The sequence below is a fragment of the Mustelus asterias genome, chromosome 3 (genome assembly GCF_964213995.1).
Source record: "Mustelus asterias chromosome 3, sMusAst1.hap1.1, whole genome shotgun sequence".
Classification (NCBI taxonomy): Eukaryota; Metazoa; Chordata; class Chondrichthyes; order Carcharhiniformes; family Triakidae; genus Mustelus; species Mustelus asterias.
The window spans coordinates 57,405,432-57,414,172 of record NC_135803.1 but is presented as its reverse complement, the minus strand read 5'-3'; the positions used below and the strand labels follow the sequence as shown (position 1 = coordinate 57,414,172).

The window sequence follows — 8,741 nt, the reverse complement described above, 5'->3', positions numbered from 1 at the left end:
CTAGGTGAATTGGCCATGTTAAATTACCCCTTAATGTCCAAAGATGTGCAGGTTATCATAGAAACCCGACAGTGCAGAAGGAGGCCATTCGGCCCATCGAGTCTGCACCGACCACAATCCCACCCAGGCCCTACCCCCACATATTTACCCGCTAATCCCTCTAACCTACGCATCTTAGGATTCTAAGGGGCAATTTTTTTTTTTACCTGGCCAATCAACCTAACCTGTACATCTTTGGACTGTGGGAGGAAACCGGAGCACCCGGAGGAAACCCACGCAGACACGAGGAGAATGTGCAAACTCCACACAGACAGTGACCCGAGCCGAGAATCGAACCCAGGACCCTGGAGCTGTGAAGCAACAGTGCTAACCACTGTGCTACCGTGCCGCCCATTAGGTGGATTAGCCATGGTAAATGCTATGGCTAATTCACTATGGGGCAATGGGGAAAAGAATGGGGTGGGCCTGGGTAAGAAGCTCTTTGGAGAGTCAGTGCAAACTCAATGGGCCGAATAGCCTCCTTCTGATTTGTAGGGATTATATGGTAATAGTGCAGTAAAGAACGAGATGGTAATGAATATATAAAAAAGGACCCTGTCTTTTTGGGTATTTCTTATTCTGTCTCTAATGTTGCACTAACATATGAGTCTCTGGGATACATTCTGAAGGATGTGATGCCAGTTTCTCAATGCATGTATCAACCTGGGGTTGTGAATGGTGTGGGAGACCTATAAATTGCTGTCAGAGTTATCTAGCCATTTTGCTGTGACCATGTTAATCTCTACCATAACATCTAGTTGTGATTTGTTATAAACCCATTCAGTGCAATCCTGGGGAATGAGGGAGGTGCCTATTTCTCCAAGGAGACGCAAGAAACGCATTACTGCTGGTTATCAGTAACTCGTGTTTTTATTAGTCAATCACCTCAATTGTTCATAATAGTAAATGGGAGCAGGTGTGGCAAAGACAACTGCTTAGCAGTTACAGGACTTGTTTCAATTGAGATAAGCCAACTTCACACAGTTGTGCCTCTCCCACACAGAAGCAGCGACAGTTTTGTTAAATATACCACATTTTGGAAAGGTGAGACTCTATTTTTGTTGCTTAAATTCTGACTGAAAGCTGTGTTAAAACTAGGTTGTTGGTTATTGCAAGGTATTTCTGACACAAATATGTGGCAGGACCTGTCTTCCTAGTTTTCTGTACCAAATCTAGTATGAAGTTTCCTCTCTTTCAACAAAACCTACTGTGTGTGTGTGTGTAAGGTCAAATTTTTTTTCCAATCACAGTTCAAATTTGCTGTAACTTTAATCAGTACATAAATATAAACCAATCCTGATTTGATCGTTTCAATTTGTCCAAAGGCCGACGAGCCAAGTTGGATGAGACTGTCAGTGCGTTGAAGGTAATTATGTATGATTAGGCAAGGAGCAGTTTGTTTAGGTGCATGCACAACTTGGCAATAATGTGAAGTTGATTTTGAAACTGTAGTGAAAAGGTAACAAGAGGATGAATAATGTCTGAAACTGTGACATAGTCCTTAACGAATGATTAGACACTACAATTATCACTGGTTTTGTTTACAATTTCTTATGATTGGTTTTGCTTATGGGTCACTTTAAAAACAGGTTACTTATCCATCTCAAGTAATCAGAAATAAAAAATCTCGAAGAAGGGAGAAATGTGTGCTTCTGTAATGTGACGAGTTGCAAGCAAGTTATTTATTCACCTCAAGTAATCAGAAGTGGAGAATATACAAGAGATTCTTTTGAGAAGGAAGAAATGTGTGATTCTATGGTGTAACAAGTTGCAAACAAGAATGCTATGATAGACAAACTAGCTGTGAGAATACACCTGCAATAGTGATCCTTCAGTGTGAATGAATTGATGTAAAAATAATGTTTGAATATCGAGTAGGGTTGTTGTCTTTTGTGAAATGGCGCAAAGCCATTTGAAAGAATCCTAGTTTATCAATCCAGCCTGGCACATGCTGGGAACCTTTTGTTACAGCAAAATAGTAGATTTCTAGTGGGGGAGGGCAATTGTCAGCTGCACAAGGCAGACTCCAAGTGGTGTCATACATTTCTGAAAGTGTCAATCTGGCTGCAAAATGCAATCTGTTTCAAACATAATAGTGAGCCATGAATGCTTTGTAAAACATGTATGTGAAGAATAATATGCAGAATATAAAGCTCTTAGGCTGGGTGGATTTTTCTTAATCCTCCTTTGCACTTCTTCTATGGCATTGATATCTTTCACCATGTGCAGACATAATGGCCAGAATTTTCCGGATGCTACAAGCGAAGATGGAGAATTTGGCGCTGAGCCAAATCTCCGTTTACTACAGTGAGACCAGAGAATCCCACTGGCGTGAACGGAAAATTCTGACCAATACTCCCTACTGCAAAACCCTACGGTGCTTCAGAGGGGCATTATCAAACAATATTTTGCATAGAGATATTTGGACAGCTGACCAAAAATTTGTTCAGAGATAGATTTTTAAATGAGGGTTGTATTAAGAAAGAGAAAGGTTTAGGGAGAGAATTCCACAACTTCCAGAGCGGCACGGTGGTTAGCATTGCTGCCTTGCAGCACCAGGGACTCGGGTTAGATTCCCGGATTGAGTCACTGTCTGAGCGTAGTCTGTAAGTTCTTCCCATGTCTGTGTGTGTTTCCTCCAGGTGCTCCAATTTCCTCCCACAGTCCAAAGGATGTGCTGGTTAGGTGCATTGGCCATGCTAAATTCCCACTCAGTGTACCCGAACAGGTGCCAAAGTGTGGTGACTAGGGGATTTTCACAGTAACTTCATTGCAGTGTTAATGTAAGCCTACTTGTGGCACTAATAAATAAACTTGAGACCTAACCAGCTGAAGGCATAACTATCAAAGATGGGCAGTAGAAATCAGGAATATGCAAGGGGCCAGCATTGAAGGAGAACTGAGATCTTGGAGGGTTCGGTAACTTTTCCCCTAGGCCACACAAAAAAATTAAATAATAGCATGCCAAAAATATTGACCACACACAACAAATATAGTTTATATATAGAACTGGGTTAGTTCACAGAGATATGAAGATGAAGACCAAGAGGGATATGAATGGAATGCCCAATACAATGTTTTCTGAAGCCTCAGTATTGATTTTGATTTGATTTATTATTGTCAAATGTATTAGCATACAGTGAAAAGTATTGTTTCTTGCGCACTATACAGACAAAGCATACCATTCATAGAAAAGGAAAGGAGAGGGTGCAGAAAGTAGTGTTACAGTCATAGCTAGGATGTAGAGAAAGATCAACTTAATGCGAGGTAGGTCCATTTGAAAGTCTGATGGCAGCAGGGAAGAAGCTGCTCTTGAGTCGGTTGGTATGTCACCGCAGACTTTTGTATCTTTTTCTCGATGGAAGAAGGTGGAAGAGAGAATGTCCGGGGTGCGTGGGGTCCTTAATTATGCTGGCTGCTTTGCCGAGGCAGCAGGAAGTGTAAACATGTGTGTAATTCAATAGGACTCACAGAGGTTTTGTGTCTGGCATAGTTTAACAATGAGTGTTTATTAACTATAAACAACTATATGTACATATGCATTAACTGCTAGTAACTATATACGCTATATACAGAATACGATTTAAGCTAGGAACTGACTCCATGCTTGCTTCTACACACATCTCTGTCACGTACAAGACTGCCCTCTAGACTTGGGTCATCCAGACTCAGCGTTAGTTCTGCTCTCTCCCCACAGGTGCTGTCAGACCTGCCAAGATTTTCCAGCATTTTCCGTTTTTGTTTCTGAAGCATTATTATGTATGTAAGGAACATCTTTCTCCAATATCCTCCATTTTGTGACTCGGTCTGGGCCTTAGATGAGTCCAAACTGTTCAGGGAAAACTAGATTTGTGATCCATGATCATTTGAAATTAAAAGTGTGTATAGATTTAAATGCTGTAAGGAAATCCAAAATGGCTCTGCCATTCACTTCTTCTCGATGGGGTTTCCTGTTCTTGTCAGTTTTGGTGCACTCCAGGAGTAATGGTGGTCGCAATTTATCTTTTAAATTTTCAGCAGTCTCTCTCTGGATTGACCTTTCTGAGTCTTCCCAGCAGTACCTAAGCATCATATGGTTATGAAACCATCAATTCCCAGCTTTTGCTGGGGCTTAAAATGACAAATTTCAAAAAATATATATACTGTAATTCCTGTTCATTTGGAGTGTGCTTGGTCACCACGTGGCCAGATGCCAATTCGGAACTCAGGCTGTTCACTGTGCTTCTGATTGCTGCTGACTTAAAAACATTTTAAAATTCATTCTGACCAAGAACTTTTAGTTTTGTTTAGTTCAGTGCTGCTAGGTAGCTCTGACTCTGCATTCTCTGGGTATTGAAGCTGGACTGCCATGAGATTCAGTGGGGTTTTTTGTTGCAGTGTGGAGGTTTATTTCTGGTTTCTGCTTCCAATCCTGCTGTGGAGTTTTTCTCTGGTGAGCTCCCTCAGAGCCTTCACTTCTGGTGCTTTCGGTCAGGTCAGAATGCTGCTCTTTACTTATTCATGACATCAGGGTCCTTCCTTCACTGTCACCATGTTGTAAGATGTGTATAGTTCAGTAGGTGTTATGAAGTGGCACAGGGCTGCCTGAAATCACCATGCCAGGGGTGATCTTCAGGTCTGCCAGGATTAAAAGGTGCAGCCCAGCCACTCTAATAGCTTTTGACACAGCTGGGGTGACAATGAATGCTTGGCTGAATTTCAAAAACTCTGTATTATTTACATCGTTGTGCAGGGATACCAAGAAATTTGTGTGACAGTTTTATTAGGTTATAATAGAATATCTATTTTCCATGGAGGTTTGAGGGTGGAATGAAAGGTAAGAGCTAAGTGGCCAGACAGAGAACCAAGGTGGAACTTGTAGCCAGCCCAGCTCAGTACCTGCTCACATCTGTCACTGCCCAGGCATGCTTAGGGATGAAGTAGACCCAAAATTTCCCCACCAACATCACATAGGGATGAAAATTCTGTGGCAGTGGGAGGAAGTGATGGATTTAGCCCAACATTTCAGGTCAATTAACTTTCATCATGTTTTGATGAGTGATCACAGACCTGGAATATTAGCTTGGTTTCTCTCTCCAAAGATCCTACCTGACCTGTTAAGTATTTCCAGCATTTTCTATTTTACTTACAGATTTCCAACATCTGCTGCATTTTACTTTTACATTTCTGGTTCTGTTGCAGATTTAAAAAGAAAATCTTACCTTTTGAAGTACTACTGGTATGGGATTTTTAAACCTATTCCTGTTCTGTAGGATATAAAGTTAAATAATAGATCATGATCTGCACACGCAAATACTAGAAAAATCAATGCTGTTTAGATGACATTCTTCATGAATTCATTTTTGTCCTTTTGTCATCAGAACATAATCTCCACCAAAAATTAAAATGAATCACTCCAGGGACTTCTGACTTCACAAAGGATAGCTATGAAATGATCAACCTCATCCTGAAACTCTTCCTTGTGCAATGCTCTAAAGCTGTTGTCCATATTCTAATACCATTCTTTTATTCGCATTGTTACAGTCATGGGAGAAAGGAGTGTCCGGAGGGTGGCAGAGATTTGTGACTGGCATCATGGCAATTAGGCAAATTAGGAAACTCAGATCTCAGAAGTCAGAAAATTCAGACCTCACCGTTCCAGTCAGGTACATCAATAGTTCATGTGAGGATGTACAACATGGCAGTCCTTCTGCAAACATAACTCCAGAGATGTCCAATAATTCTAACGTTGCTGGATGAAATTGTTTTAGTCATTTTAAACACTAAATTATAACTCTAGTTTTCTGTTGAATTGTGAAAAAACCCACCTACCTCGAGTACTTGGGCAGCACGGTGGCACAGTGTTTAGCACTGCTGCCTCACAGCGCCAGGAACCCGGGTTCGATTCCCGGCTGGGGTCACTGTCTGTGCGGAGTCTGCACGTTCTCCCGTGTCTGCGTGGGTTTCCTCAGGTGCTCCGGTTTTCTCCCACAGTCCAAAAGACATGCTGGTTAGGTGCATTGGTCATGCTAAATTCTCCCTCAGTGTACCCAAACAGGTGCCAGAGTGTGGGATTTTCACAGTAACTGCATTGCAGTGTTAATGTAAGCCTACTTGTGACTAATAAATAAATAAATAAACATTACTGCTTTGATGGTAAGGAATTAACTTCCTTCGGTGGCAGTTTTAGTTTTGTGGTTCCAGAATGTGTGTATTTGCAAAGCCACACTCGAACGTGACTACATGCCAGGATATTCCAGTTCCCCCCCACCTGCCCACACAGTGGGTTTTCCCACGGCAGAAGTGGCAAGCCATTGGCTGATAGCAAGATCTTCCAGTCCCACCAAAGTCTATGCATTTTTGTGCATCTTGCCCATTCCGCTGCCAGGGAACCTGCTGTCAGGGAGGGGGAGTCAACTACAGCGGGACAGGAGAATCTCGCTGGAGACAAAATCCTACCCAATGAGAAAACTAAACTTAACTCAGAATGAAGACAGTGTTCATTTTTCTTGTTCAAACTATTATTTCCTAGGATATGAACATCACTGGCAAGGCCAGCATTTGATGCCCATCCCTAACTGTCCTTGCCAAAATGATGGTGTGGCCAGTTGACCCATGACCTCCAGAATTGTTATAGAAAAATGAATAAAAACTCGAAATGAGGAAGCCAAGTTTAAACCTAGCCAGAGTCTGTCATTTGCAAAGTGCAGAACTGGAACAGAAGGAGGCCATTCAGCCCATCGAGTCTATACCGACCACAATCCCACCCAGGCCTTGTTCCCATAACCCCACACATTTACCCTGCTAATCCCCTGACACTAGGGTCAATTTAGCATGGCTGATCAACCTAACATACCCATCTTTGGAGTGTGGGAGGAAACCGGAGCCCCTGGAGGAAACTCATGCAGACATGAGGAGAACGTGCAAACTCCACATAGATGGTGACCCGAGGTCAGAATTGAACGGGGTCCCTGGCGCTGTGAAGCAGCAGTTCTAACCACTGTGCCACCCTCATGCAACAGGGCTTGGATAAGCAACTTTCCATCGAAACCAGACAGACCTGAAAATGCCTCGCCCAGTGCTGATGGCCACATTGTTTCAGAACAAAGCATTGTTTACATCTCCAGTGAACCTGCTTGTTAGAAGAATGCTACACAGAGTGGGGTGGCACCAAGCTCAATAGAGCGGTGGATAGGGTGTAGTGAATCCTCAAAAGCGCATGTTAGAAGTAGGTAGTTGGTGTTGTTTTGAGACTGTCTAGTTAGTGATTTAAGACTCTTCAGTTCTGTGAAAAGTTTTCTTGAGAAAGTGTTCAATGAAATTATGTTGGACCTTCAGCTACCTCTTGTCCTCTTCGTCTATCTCACCACGTAACGCGCCTGAAAAGGTTACTATAAACTGGTCAAGGTTAGTCAGGGTACATTTACCCATCTTTCACATTACAACAATGGTAAGTCAGCTTCTTGAACTATGACAGCCCATGGGATGTAGGTACACCCACAGTGCTGTTCGGGAAGGAACTCCAGATTTTTGATCCAGTGACAGTGGAGGAACAACAATATAGTTCCAAGTCAGAATGGTGTGCGGCTTGGGAGTGGAACTCTCCCAACATGGTAATGTTCCCATGTATCTGCTGCCTTTTTATTCTAAGTGGTAGAGGTTGCAGTCCTGGAAACTGCTATCAAAAGAGCCTTGAAGTGCTACCTATAGTTGCCACTCTTGCCACTGTACAAGAATGGTGGAATGAGTGAATATTTAAGGCAGTGGATGGCATGCTGATAAATCAGACTGTTTTGCCCTGGATGACGTTGAGTTTCTTCAAACGTGGGGTGGCACTGCTGCCTCACAGCGCCAGGGACCCGGGTTCAATTCCAGCCTCAGGTCAATGTCTTTGTGCAGTTTGCACGTTCTCCGCGTGTCTGTGTGGGTTTCCTCCAGTTTCTGTGGGTGCTCCGGTTTCCTCCCACAGCCCAAAGATGTGTGGATTAGTTTGATTGGCCATACTAAGTTGACTCTAATGTCAGGGGATTAGCAAGGTAAATATGTGGGGTTACAGGAATAGGGCCTGGGATTGTGGTCGGTGCTGACTCGATGGGCCAAATGGCCTCCTTCTGCACTATAGGGATTCTATGATTCAGTCTTCTTACAGCTGCACTCATCCAGGCAGTTGGAGAGTATTCCATCGCATTTCTGACTTGAGCCTTGTAGATGGTGCAGAGGATTGGGGGAATCAGGGGGTGAGTTACTGATCATTGAATTCTCAGCTTCTGGCCTGGTTGGGATGCAGCCACAGTATTAGTGTAGCTGGTCCTTAAGTTTCTGGTAAATATTAATCCCAAGATGTTGATGGCAGGGGAACTTAGTGAATGTAATGCTTTTGCACGTCAAAGGAAGATGCTTAGATGCTCTCTTGTTCGAAATGGTCTTTGCCTGGCACTTCTTTGCTGCAAATGTTACTTTATCACACATTATGGATTCAATCATTTAAAAACTTTTCATAAAGTAAAATGGCAAGAAAAAGCAAGAGTCACTTCTATTTCTAATGATGAACTACACTGCTGTCATAAAACTGTCAGCCAACCTCTCTTTACTAAAGTATCATTGTCAGAAGCCTCTCTACCAAAGGTTACATATCATAGAATCCTACAGTGCAGAAGGAGGCCATTTGGCCCATCGAGTCAGCACCACAATCCCACCCGGGCTGTATTCCCACAACCCCATGC

General features: G+C 42.9%; 1 protein-coding gene across 4 annotated transcripts in view; it reads left to right on the top strand.

The window, feature by feature from the left end:
• Window positions 1-943: 943 nt before the first annotated feature.
• The window catches only part of sptssb (serine palmitoyltransferase, small subunit B), a 28,718-nt gene continuing 20,920 nt past the window's right edge, over window positions 944-8,741 (top strand). For 2 of the 4 annotated variants that reach the window (XM_078202591.1, XM_078202573.1), the window contains exons 1-2: window positions 944-1,083; window positions 1,365-1,405. The gene's annotated coding sequence lies outside the window, so the exon portion shown is untranslated. The remainder of the gene's footprint in view (window positions 1,084-1,364; window positions 1,406-8,741) is intronic. The other 2 variants (XM_078202581.1, XM_078202575.1) reach the window with 1 other exon arrangement.